This window comes from Canis lupus, chromosome 6, assembly GCF_003254725.2.
Source record: "Canis lupus dingo isolate Sandy chromosome 6, ASM325472v2, whole genome shotgun sequence".
NCBI lineage: Eukaryota > Metazoa > Chordata > Mammalia > Carnivora > Canidae > Canis > Canis lupus.
In genome coordinates, this window is record NC_064248.1 from 20,557,861 (window position 1) to 20,571,540 (window position 13,680).

The window sequence follows — 13,680 nt, forward strand, 5'->3', positions numbered from 1 at the left end:
ATGCTCTTCTTCACTTTGAAATTAAGGTAGTTAGCAGACCCACTGTTGGATATTTTTTATTTAATGTGTTAATTAAAAGCACATATATTACCATATTACAGATTTGGGTTTCTTTTTGTATCTTGATAACTGTATTTCAATATAGTTCCTCTTATATTTTTTATTTTATGCCTTTAAAAACATTATTTTGAGAAGGAGTTTACAGGTTCCATGGGGCCCACAGCACAAAAAACGATTAAGAATTTCTGCTTTAGGGGATCCCTGGGTGGCGCAGGGGTTTGGCGCCTGTCTTTGGCCCAGGGCGTGATCTTGGAGACCAGGGATCGAATCCCACATCGGGCTCCCGGTGCATGGAGCCTGCTTCTCCCTCTGTCTGTGTCTCTGCCTCTCTCTCTCTCTCTCTCTCTCTGTGACTATCATAAATAAATAAACTTAAAAAAAAATAAAGAATTTCTGCTTTAGGATCATATAACATTTTTGCTGTAAGAATCTCAAAGCACAGAACATGAAAGGACCCGTTAATCTTCATTAGCTCTGTATGGAATAGAGAATGGTTAATAATTATTCCTATTAGCTTCTTTTCCAGTTTTATTGAAGTATAACTGACAAATTAAAAAAATATATATATATATATATATTTGGGGTGCCTGGGTGTCTCAGTCAGCTAAGTGCCTGCCTTCAGCTCAGGTCATGATCTCGGGGTCCTGGAATGGAGCCCTGCTTCGCATAGGGCTACTGGCTCAGTCGGGGAGTCTGCTTCTCCCTCTCCCTTTGCCCCTCCTCATCATTTATGCTTTCTCTCTTCTCTATCAAATAAATAAATAAAATCTTTACATATTTATATGTAAGATGTACAACTTGATGTGTTCATATAAGTATAAATTGCGAAATAATTGCCCAATCAAGCTAAATAACACCTTTCATGGTTGCCTTTTTTTTTCTTTTTGTTTTCTGTGTGTGTATGTGGTGAGAACACTTAAGATCTACCCTCTTAGCAAATTTCAAGTATACAACACGGTATTGTTAGTCATGTCACTGTACATTAAATAGAAAGATGTTGGTCAAAGGGTACGTAGTTTCAGTTATGCCAGATGGATACGTTCTGGAGTTCTTTTCCTATACATTTTGAGTGTCTTTTGAGATCTTTGAAATCTTGAATGATGATCATTAGGAACCAGAATGGATACACCACCAACAATATGTAGTATAGTCCCAGTTCCTCCACCCACTCCCTCCACCAAAGACAAATTGTTTCTTGATACAACCCTGGACAGGCTGGTGGAGCTTTCCCAGCTTTTTTTCCTGATAATGGCCAACGGTTACTTACCAAGCACTTACTAGGTTCCAGTGAGGTGTAAACAACTTACATATTTAATGCATTTAATCTCCATAAAAGAATGATAAAGAAGTTGCTAACAATATCTCCGTTTTAAAGATGGAGAAACTGAGAGGCACAGAGAAGATAGGTAGGTCCTGGTCCCATGGTTGGAAACCCCATGAAGACTTCTTTTATGCTGATTTGCCTGGGTCAGATACATAATTCCAGGCCTTGATTTGGAGCAGGGACACATGATCCTCACTCCCATCACGGTCCAGCATTCCACCCCCATTTCCTATAGGAAGGTATCACTCCAGTCCCTTCCAAGGTGCATGGCATGGCTTCCACTTCATACTGTGGGCTTCCTCTGTACTTTTGGTCCATGGAAGTCTTTTGGAAAGGCATTAGAGAGGGAAAGATTCTTGTTATTGTTGTTGTTTTTTGCTTATTGGTTGTACATCTATGCATTTTTATATTTTCAAAGCACTGTGTTGCTCATTTCTATGTGTTTGACTTAGAGGGTAGAGATCTCTGATGCACTCTACCATCTTACTTAGAATCTTCAATCCACTTTGATTCTGTTGCTGGAAAGACATTTCTGTTGCCAGAAACATCAGTTGCCAGAATGATTTTTCTAAGAAATGGATTGAATGGCTCCCCAATTCCTACAGAATGAAGTACAAATTCTTTGACATGGCAAACAAACTTGGTTGCATCCAAACATTCCATGTCAATGACAGACCATTCCCTTCCCTCACTCTATGTTCCAATCACAGCAGATTATTTGCTTTCTTCTCACAATTGCCTTATCATTTAATACCATGAGTTAATACTCAAGGCCCAGTTAAAAAATCATTTTCTCTCTGTAGCTTTCCTTGAGGTAGATTAATTACCCTTCATCTATATTTCCAAGCACTTTAAGCAATGGTCTATTATAGCATTTAATCACACTGTACCCGAGATTAAGTGTCTTTCTTCCCTACCTGACTTTGAGTCCCTCTAAAATGTGGTGATCTATTCTTTACCTGTAGAGTTTCCTGACCTAGTATATGGTGTGTGCTCAAATATGTGTAATTTGTTGGATTACAAGTGAAACTAATCCCTCACTCCTTCTGAAAGCTTATTTCTGGTATATTTTCCATGTCATTCCCTTGGAGAAGCCGATCAAAATCCCTAGAGAACCAGAGTCTAGAATTTGAATATAGAGTGGTTTAATCCATTCAATCACATATTCTCAGTTTAGGAAGACACACGAAGAGTTATGTAGTCCAGTCATTCATCCATCATACTGATACTCTCTGCAACTTCCCCACCTAGTAATCACTTAGAATTTAACTTCTATCTGGCCTCTTCCCCCCATGCACACAATGTGGCAACAGCTGGCCTTTTTCCTGGTGCTGTACCTCTGCTCACTCTCTGCAAAGTCTGAAAACAATGGGAAAAGATTCAGAGTTCAGTGTTTCTCAGATGCTTTCCAGCCTCCAGCCAGTGTCCTCCCAAACCAGCTCATGATGATGGAGTTCTGCAAGATCCCTTTTATTTATTTTCTACTGTAATTTTAGAAAGGAGAGTTGACTGGTTTTTCTTGTGCCCATTCACTTTGATTCCCTTTATACTCTACCTAGGAGAAATTCCTTGACTATCTTGCCCATGGATGGCATTCTCCCCTAGATCTGCTGCTAGTGCAGATTTTTCTCCTCTTTTTATATTCCTTTGACAGTGTCGGTAAGGACCTGGAAAAGGAGGCTGAGTATAAGACTAAAATGCTTGGTTGGGTAGGGTAGTGAGGACAGACACCCTCTTCTACCCACAACCTCATTCTTTCTCAGAAGAGAGAAATGCTACTGATATATGATTAAAGTCAAGGACACTGACTGGGTCATGTTTTCTAATGAGCAGAGGTCATACACATTGAAGGTCATACATGAGTTTATGGTTCTCTCTCCTTCCTTATGCTTCTGTGAGGCTGAAGCAGCAAGAAGCTTACTCTGGACATGGCTGAACTTCTCCAACACAGTTCACTTTCTTCTCCTAGCCTAAGCATGTTTCTGCATTTTCTTTATTTTATTTTATTTGAGAGAGAGCGAGAGAGAGAGCATGAGCAGGGGGAGACACAGAGGGAGAAGCAGACTCTCGCTGAGCAGGGAGCCCGATGTAGGACTCAATCCCAAGACCCTGAGATCATGATCTGAGCCAAAGGTGGATGCTTAGCCAACTGAGCCACCCAGGTGTCCTATGTTTGTGCATTTTTCATTTTATTGGTCAGATTATAAACTTCAAGATATGAGTTTGAAGCTTTATAGGAGAGAGAGAGAAACCCTGTAGGCAACAATATTGGCCATATATCATAACCCAGCTTGCTGGAAAGATGTACTGAAAAAAAAATAATTTACTTATTTGACAGAGAGGGAGGGAGTACAAACAGGGGGAGCAGCAGGCAGAGGGAGAGGGAGAAGCAGGCTGAGCAAGGAGCCTGATGCAGGGCGTCCAACCTGATGGTAAGATTTTAATGGCATTTCATTCCATTGGCCCCTGGCCCCTGGCCCCTGGCCCCTGATCCCTGTCCCTGTCCCAGAAGAACCCACCAGACAGCCCATCCTGCCTGTATCAGGCCAAGGCAGATACTGCAGCTCTGAAGGGAAGCTTCCACTTTGAGCAGACTCAACATGAAAGGCCCTGATGAAATGTAGCTGCTTCTTCTCAATGCAGTGGGGATTCTTCAGTACCTACTGGCCTTCTAAAGTCCCATAGATGAAGGGGTCAAGGAGAAAAATCATGAAGCCTTTCAGAAAAAAAGCAGAAAATAGGAACTAGCTTTAGGGATGGAGAGACCTTCATGGCAGGACTTGACACACTCAGAATAATGCTGTTCTTTCCTACAAAGAAGAAATGGTATTGGCTTCAAATTCCTCTTTCTCTAGCATGTCTGCTTTGGAAACCAAGGGAAGTGAGGGTGTTGTGCCCAGCACAAAAACAGACATCTGCCACTCATGGTCACACATCATCAATTCAGCCAAATAACTTCATTCTCCAAATGCATAACACCTCTTGCATTTGGACAGCTGTCACCAAACAGACATGGACTCAGGGGTCTTTCGCAGACAAATCCTTCTTCAGCAGAGCTGGGTGGGGAAAGAGGTGAGCCTGTGTGGAGGGCTGAGGTTTTCAGCCAGGGGGAGTTCACTGACTGCACGTGTTCCCCTCTGTCTTTCCTTGTTTATGTTGGTTCCCTGGGCATATAAGAGACAGGAAATGATTGTGCTGGAAAGGAGGCAGCTGTGATATTGTGGAAAAAAGATCTAAGTGCCAGAGATAAAATGGTGAGTGTAAACAGACCTGAAACCAACAGCGTAGTCTAAGTTTATTCTTGTGGAGTCCCACAGACGTTTGAAAAGGAATCTCCAAATTGAAATGGATGCGCACACTTGGTTCTCACGGTCCAAGTTCCCTTATAAAAACCCTCAAAGCAAAATTTCTGAAAAGAGATCAGATTAAGCCTCTAATCTATAAAATTACTGGTAAAAGCCAGAGACAGAGTCTAACAAAATGATGCTTATGCATCCACAGTTCCCCTTGCCACAAACCTCATGCTGTTGAGCACCAGCTCTGCCCTCAGAAGTGGTGGGATTCAGCACGAACCACAGCATCCCTGACTTTCAATTTCCTCGTGTGTTCATTGGGGGTAATAAAACCTATGTGATAAACCTTAGATGAACCAGTATTTCCGAATGTAAATCCAAAGGATTATAAACACATAGTGGTGTTTATTCAAGCGCATCCCAAGAGAAACTGAGGAATTATAAATTCTACCCTTTATGGCTTGTTCCATTGAGAGAGTTTAATACCATAGCGTATGTGGGGATTTTCCCTTCCTGGGGGCAGGATACAGATAAGAACGTGAAAAATAAAAATAAAGCATCAAGGAATAAGAAGAAGCCACTTCCCCAGAAACTGCGCATGCTTGTCAGCTGTCTGACCATTTGCCCAAGGCCAAGGCCACGCTAGGGACGATGGTAGTGGGTGGCGGGTGGGAGGATGGAGTACACAGCTGCCTGTTGTGTGGGGACTGGCCTCTCCAGCAAGAGGAAGCCTCCCTCCTGGCCATGGAAAAAAGAAAACTGTATCATCAGAAACTACTGGTCTCCTCTGTGCCCCAGTCTTCTGTTTCCTCTCTCTCTGGCCTGTGTATGGAACTTGCTATTCCGACTCCGCTGACTTAAACCTATTTCTGCCCTTTGTGGAGCACAGAGTCAGGCGTGCAAAAGTCAGCTTTCTTGATGAGTTCTCTTCTAGTCCGGGGACTAAGAAATACCAATGCCAGTTTGCAGATGAAGAAACTGAGACTCAAAGGAAAAGTTACTCATTGATGCCACAGAATCAAGGGGGAAAAACCAGGTGTCTTTGTGGCAGCCTGGTAGAGGCTTTGGGGGATTCGTGGGACCTTCTCTCATCCCCACTTAAATAGTGATTGTGGTTGGCTATGGTGATCTGGCCCCACGCTGAACCTGAGCTGGACTCTTCAATAATTCTCCATTTGTCCTCATGAAGAGTAGCGGCAGGGAGTCAGAAAACACAATTATGAATGTCCCCTTACAGATGAAAATTAGCGAAGCTTAAGGAATGAGGCTTCTTTGCCTCTTCCAGTTTCTGGTGGCTCTAGGTATTCCTCAGATTGTGAATGCATAACACAAGCCTTTACTTTTGCTTCCTCATGGTCTTTGCCTCTGTGTCTGCATCATCCCTTCTTCTGCCTTTATTTATTTATTTATTCAAGATTCTATTTATGTTTGTTTATTTATTTTAGGGAGCGAGCATGTGCATGGGAGGGGCAGAGGGACAGGGAGAGAATCTCAAGTAGACTCCATTCCGAGCGTGGAGCCCGACATGGGGCTCAATCACACGAACCTAAGGTCATGACCTGAGCTGAAATCTAGAGTTAGACACTTAAAGGACTGAGCCACCCAGACAACCCCCGTCTCTAACAGAGATATTTGTCATGGGATTTAGGTCCCAAATGGGTAATCTGGAATGACCTCATCTCAAGATCTTTAAGTTAATTATATTTGCCACTTGTGGAGTAGGAAAAGACTCTTTTCCTAAATAAAGCAACATTCACAGGGCTTGGATATCAGGACTTGGACATATCTTTTGAGGGAGGAGTCATTATTCAACCTACTACATGTGCCAAACACAGTTTAATGTAGCATGAGGTTTATTTTTTTTAAGATTTTATTTATTTATTCATGAGAGAGAGAGAGAGAGAGGTAGAGACACAGGCAGAGGGAGAAGCAGGCTCCATGTGAAGAGCCCAATGTGGGACTTGATCCCAGGATCCCAGGATCCCAGGATCACACCCGAGTGGAAGACAGATGATCCACCACTGAGCTGCCCGGGTGTCCCAATTTTTTTTTGTAAGTCGGCTCCAGATTTCAACACAGGGCTTGAAATCAAGACCCTAAGATCAAGACCTGAGCAGAGATCAAGAGTTGGACGCTTAATGAATTGAGGCCCCCAGGCACCCCTGTGAGGTTAAATTAAAAGACCTATAAATCATTGCTACTTAACATAAAATTCTCACAATCTAATGTGGAAATAAAACTTTCATATAAATAATCGTATATTTTTTTCTTAAATATAAAAACTTTGGAAAACTTGTGAATTAATTCTAAGTACACATGGGCTCTCAATCTATGGAACCAGCACAATGGAGCTATTATCTCCATTCTATAAATGAGAGGCATGATAACCAAAGAGGTGATGTGCTCATCTTGGGTCTTTCCTTCAGTCTAGTGTGGTGGTTAAAGGTACTCTGAGTCTCAACCTCGCACAACAGGGAGGTAGATTTGCCTCCCTCCAAAGTATTTGCAAGGATGAAATTACATTAATGAAAGTAAATCCATTAGCACAAGATCTAGTACACAGTCGGTTCTCAAAAAAGGAAGTTTAAAAAAATTTTTAAAGAACCTAGTCATGATAAATGGTGGGGATAGTATTCAAACTCAACTATGCTTGGTCCCAAACCCATGTTCTTTTTATTATACTATAAAATATGGAACAGAAAAGCTAGAGCTTTTTTCTCTGCACAGAATGCTTCCTCCAAATCCTTAATCCTTTTGTGGCTTGTGGCAGCTGCTTCTGCTCCCTCTTCCTCTTTCTCCTTTCAATAAAATCTTTATTGAGCTGTAATTCACATGCCACCCAATTTACCTATTTAAAATATACAGTTCAGGAACGCCTGGGTGGGTCAGTGGTTGAGTGTCTGCCCTTGGCTCAGGGCGTGATCCCGGGTGCAGGGATCGAGTTCCACATCAGGCTCCCCGCAAGGAGCGTGCTTCTCTCTCTGCCTGTGTCTCTGCCTCTCTCTCTCTCATGAATGGATGGGTAAATCTTTAAAAAACTAAAGATAATAAAAATAATAAAATATACAGTTCAACAGTTGTTAATATATTCAGAGAGTCATGTAACCCCCACCACACTCTTAGAACATATTTATCCCTTCCTCCCAAAAAAACTCTGGACCCATTAGCAGTCACACACCACCCCCTCCTTGCTCCATCTCCTTCTATCCCCCAGGCAACTGCTGATCTACTTTCTGCCTCAGCAGATTCCCCTCTTTGGGACATTTTGCATAAATGGCGTCATGCAATATGTGTCTTTTTGTGAGTATCTTCTTATGTGTTTGCAAGTTTCATCCATATTGTAGCATGGATCAGCCTTCCATTACTTTTTATTGCCAACTAACATTCCACTGTGTGGGTATACACATTGAGTTTATCTGTTCATCAGTTTATGAACACCTGGGTTGTTTCCATTTTTTAACTTACTGTGAGTAATACGGCTATGAACATCCACATACAAATTTTTGTGTGGTCCTATGTTTTCACTTCCCTTGAGCTTACACACACAAGCGGAACTTCTGGATCATACAGTAACTCTATATTTAACTTTTTGGGAAATGCCAGACTGTTTCATTCATGATATTGTCTTATATTCTTTTTAAAATAGATTTTCTTTAAAGATTTTTATTTATTTATTCATAAAAGACACAGAGAGAGAGACATAGGCAGAGGGAGAAGCAGGCTCCCTGCAGGGAGCCGGATGTGGGACTTGATCCCAGGACCTTGGGATCATGACCTGAGCAGAAGGCAGAGGCTCAAGAACCACGCAGGTGCCTCTCATTTTACATTCTTGCCAAGAGTGTATGAGGGCTCCAGTTTCACCACATTCTTATCTACTTATCATCTGTCTTTTATTATAGCCATCTTAGTGGGTGCAAAGTGGTTTTTTTTTTTTTTTAAGATTTTTATTTCATTTACAGAGCGAGAGAGAGAGAGGCAGAGACACAGGCAGAGGGAGAAGCAGGCTCCACGCAGGGACCCCAACGCGGGACTCGATCCCGAGTCTCCAGGATCACGCCCTGGGCCGCAGGCGGCGCTAAACCGCTGAGCCACCGGGGCTGCCTCTGTAAAGTGGTTCTAATTGTGGTTTTGAACTGGGTCCAAATCATGGCTAGTGATGTTGCACAACTTTTCCTGTGCTTATTGATCATGTGTATATTTTCTTTGGAGAAATATTTATTCATGTCCTTGCCCCTTTTTCTTAAAAAAAGGTAGAGGGAGGTGTTATTTGTCTTTTTTATTGCATGACTTCCACAGCAGTGAAAAGTTTTCAGGATTTTTTTTTTAATTAAATGATTTTATTTATTTCTTTATTTGAGAGAGAAAACAAGTGGACAAGTAGGGGGAGTGGCAGGGAGAGAGTAAGAAGCAGACTCCCCACTGAGCAGGGAGCCCACGTGGGCCTTGATCCCAGAACCCTGAGATCATAACTTGAGCTGAAGGTAGAGGCTTGACTGAGTCACCCATTCAATCCAAGTCTTCAGTTTGATTAATTCCAATTTACCTATTTTTTCTCTTATTGCTTGTTCTGACTTCTTGGGACTCAGGTCACCATCTATTATTTTCCTCACAGCTTTAATGCTTACAGAAATTTTATTTATTTATTGGAATGCCTTCTTATTTTCTGTTTCCACTAAACTGTAAGCACTCTGAGGGCAAAAGCTTGTCTGTTATGTTTACTATTCCTTCCTCGGTGTTTGAAAAAAAAAAAAGTCTTCTACACAGAGTAGACACTTGATAAATACTTTACATGACTGAATATAAGATTCTTTATACTGTTCTAAGAAAAACAAAAACAAAAGCTAGGACTGCAAGGGACCACATGTTAGCCATGAGAAACCTGTAGGATGGATGAGGTGGCTTATTTATTCCCTCCCCGAAAGTCAGGTTTAGAAGCCATCCCTGCAGCTTGCATCCATTCTCAACCTGGAGCCACTGTGCTGGGCATTCTGGGAAAGTGAAGGCTCTTGCTCAAAGGTTGCCCGGGGCAGGGTATGGGTTGCTGGTATGGAAATGAGGCTGCTCTGTGTTAGGTGACATCTGCTCACTGAAAGCAGCCAAAGGCACCAGCAGTCTCAGATAGCTTTATTCCAAGGACTGACAGCCATTGCGTGTCCCCAAAGAGCTCTAACTTGGATACGGTCAGTGGCAAACCCAATAGTTGCTCAACTCCACAAGCTAATTGATCGTTGTTTGGCCATTAGCATCGCTTACCTCCTACATCACGTTCCAGGCTCAATCCTTTCCCGGCTCATGGCCATCATTCATGGGGTTTGCTTTCAGACGGTTTCTTTTCCTGGTTAACTTTGTCAAAAGAATGTACTTGGCCCATTTCATTCAAAAAGGAGGGCTTGTAAATGGCTCGTTTTATCTTCTCCAAATCCCAGGTCTGAAGCCTCCTCTTACTGTAACAATTTAGAGACTCCTGGAAGGTTTTTATGTCAGAGAATAAAGTTATGGATGTAATTTTACTGGGAAGAGTGATGTTGCCAAAATGTCAGCCCCTGACTCATCCAGGTATGGTCATTGGGGCCCTTCATTTCTCAACTCAGTTGATTCCAGTCCCTTAACCCAAACTCAGGAGGGCCCTCTCCTGGAGGTCCACTAGGAACCTCAGCTTTATCAGCTGGCTGGGAGAAAGATCTGGAAAAGACTGCAACTGGTGGACCTGGAAGAAATCACCAGGTTTATCTAAGGCCCAGTCTCAAAGATTAGGTCTGTCATCTTTTCCTGCCTCGTATTACGGTTCCATACCAGAGCTGGAGCCCTCAACCCAGTGGCCTCCAACAAGCTCTAAATCCTAATCATCTTTAGGCCAGAACTTCTTCCTTACCATCAGTCCTTGCCCACTGGAATTACCTGGGGAGTTCTTCAAAAGTGCTAATGCCCAAGACTGATGCCAGACCCATTAGGTCATAATCTCCGGGTGTGGAGACTGGCCTCTGAAATTTCAAAAGCTCCGTTGATGATTCCAATATGCAGCCAGAGCAGAGGACTCATGTTCAGCCCCAGATGATGGCAGTGGATATTAGAAGGCCCTGCTCTCTAGAAACTCCATCACCAGCACCTGCCTGACTTGGAGCATTAGCCAATAGGCTGGCCCAAGTCTGAGTGTGTCACTTTCTTGTGGATTTCATGGTAGCACTTTAGCCTTCCACTACACCTGATACTAGTTTCCTTCTCTTCCTTGTTGACCCGGGGTTTTTAAAAAGATTTATTTATTTTTATTTTAGAGGGTGCAGGGAGAGGCAGAGGGAGAGAGAGAGACAGGCAGAGAAGCAGATTCCTTGCTGAGCGTGGAGCCAAACATAGGGTTCCATCCCAGGATCCCGAGAGTATGACTAGAGTTGAAACCAAGAGTCAAAGGCTCAACCGACTGAGCTACCCAAGCGTCCCTGTTTGTAAGGAGCTAAGTGTGTCTGAGGGCTCCAGACAGTTAGGCGAGGGCTGAGTCTATGGCATTAAGTAGGATTGCTGGGAGGACTACTACATGACCAATCAAGTTGAGGACGTGGTCTCTTGAATGAAATAAACATTGAGTTTTGCCCTATATGCCAGAAGTGCTGCCTTTCAGACTCTGTGGGCATTGAGAAAACTCTCAACTGGAACTCTGAATCTGATGCCTGGTATCCAATTGCCAGCAACTTACAGCAAAACAATTTTCAGTACTGGCTTATTGCATGGGGTCATTCAGAAAGTTGGTGTCAGTTCCATTCCATTTCAGTCTCTTTCAGATAGAAAGAAATATATTGGTTATACTAAAGATACAGAGACTACAGAGAGTCTAAGGGTCATTAGGTCATTAGGCAGTGCGGGAGACCTTCCTGGTATGACTCTTTCAACCCTGGCTCCTGGAGGGATCTGGAAAGGGTGGGTAAACAAGCTACTTAGGCCATGGTAGCAAGAGGTCCAGTCGCCAGAATATTTAAAAGTCTAACAGGCTGTGGTTATAGAATAGGGAGATCTGTTCATCATGGCTGAAGAGTAGCAAGAGTAACCAGGGCTCTCTGGATTCCGGGTTTGAGCATGAGGCTAAAGGTGGATCTAGAGCACGAAGGAGGGTCACTGGGAAGGGGATGGCCAATCAAGCCAGAAGCCCCGTCTCTTGAATAGAATATACATTGAGTAGAGCTCCATATTATGACAGTGCTGCTTTCAGCACTTTGTGGGCATCCAGGGATGTCCTGGCACTCTGAGTCCAGTGAGGGGTGTGTGATTGCCAGTGACAGACCCTGGGGAGGAGCAGTGATGGGGGAGTCAGCTGGAGGCTCAGCTATTGTAGTGGCTCTATTTTCTGAGACTGAACTCATCCCCATCCCCACTGGTCCGGGGGTGGAGACTATTAATAAACTCTGTGCCCCTGAGGAAGTCTTCTCTGGAACTGGGGCAGGTTCAACCAGTATGTGGGAGGTCTCTAAGATACCGAATTTGGAATTTCAGGAAGGGCGGGAGTGAAGCTGGCCAGAGATGGGGAGTCAGAGACAGCCAGCTCCTTCTCAGTGTGTGGGGGGTTAACCTTCTTGTCCCTCTCCTCCTGTTCTTTCCCTGTTCCCCACAGTATTCAAATTCCAGCCCACAGCTAGACTCCACAGGGGTGAGAGCACTCTTTAAAGGCAAAAGTAAAGACCTCATTAAATCGAGGAATCCAGAGAATAGAATGAATAGAAATGAAACACTTTCAACTACCCTCAGGAGGTCCCAGCAGAATAGTACTTCTCCGTGGAAAGCATTAGCACCGAGGTAATTCCTTAATGGACTACATCTCTACGGTGGCTCCAGAGGCCCAGCGACATGGATGGGGGTTGGGGGAGTCCACATCCCAGGCTTCTCTGCCCCTGTGATTCAGCTTCAGACACGCGTGGTCCCAGAGCTACAGGTAATGGAACACAGGCTGGGCTGGGGGAGGCCGGAGAATTTGGCTTCAAATCTACCTTCCAACCTCTCACTTGCTCTCCCAGAGAGTTGTGTGGGGTCGTTACAACAAGCCTGGCTTTTCAGTCTGAGGTGCTGGAATTTAAGCAGAGAGAGTGAGGGATGATAAAAATTTACATAATTTTGGTTGTTTGGGTGATCTGGCAACCCTGGATGAAGGGAAACCTCTCCTTGGGCCCAAAGGGCTCTCTCCATGTAAAGAAAATGAGCTCTTCATGTGACCCGGAGTCCAGGCAGTGGCGCTGAAGTTCTGAGCCACCTGGAACCCAGGCCCCTGAGAAAGGCAGCTGGGTGGGGTGGGAAGCAATGGGACTCAGACTCGGGAAACCTGGGTCTGAATCCTCACTTCAGTGCGCAGTTGCTGGATGATATGAATCCTTCAGCCTCCTTAGGGCTCAGTAGGTTTTGTTATTTGTGAGTTGAGGATAATTTGTAGCTAACTCATGGGTAGCTTGTGAAGATGAAGTGTAATCAGGTACATGAATGAGGTGGGCGGTTTACTCTCGTGAAGAGGGGATATCATCCTTTGCCTGTGGATGCTAGGCTGTGCGGGAGACCTTCCTGGTAATGATGATAAGAACAGATGTTAAAGGAAAGATGGGTGCCTGAGTGGCCCAGTGGTTGAGCATCTGCCTTCAGCACAGGTCACGATCCTGGGGTCCAGAGATGGAATTCTGCGTCAAGCTCCTTGTAGGAAGCTTGCTTCTCCCTCTGCCTATGTCTCTGCCTCTCTCTGTGTGCCTTTCATGAATAAATAAATAAAATATTTTTTAAAAAAGGAAAGACAACAGGCTCAAAATTGAGTCGCTGATGCTAAGCCCCGCGTTACCAAAAAGAGACTTAACTTACTTGCTGTTTTGGCTGTCGCAGAAATAGAACTTAAACCAGCCAATCAGCACTCATCTGGTCATCTGCTTGACAAAACCCTGCCACACCCTCTAAGGACAGTGACCTCGCAGTAATCAATCTGCTTTTTGCCTAGTACAACTTCCGGCCCCCTTTTGCCTACAAAATCTCTTGCCTTGTAGGGCT

General features: G+C 43.8%; 1 long non-coding RNA gene across 1 annotated transcript in view; it reads right to left on the reverse strand.

Moving 5' to 3' along the window:
• Positions 1 to 13,680, reverse strand: part of LOC112679194 (uncharacterized) — a 106,258-nt gene that overhangs the window by 15,979 nt on the left and 76,599 nt on the right. The window lies entirely within an intron of this gene.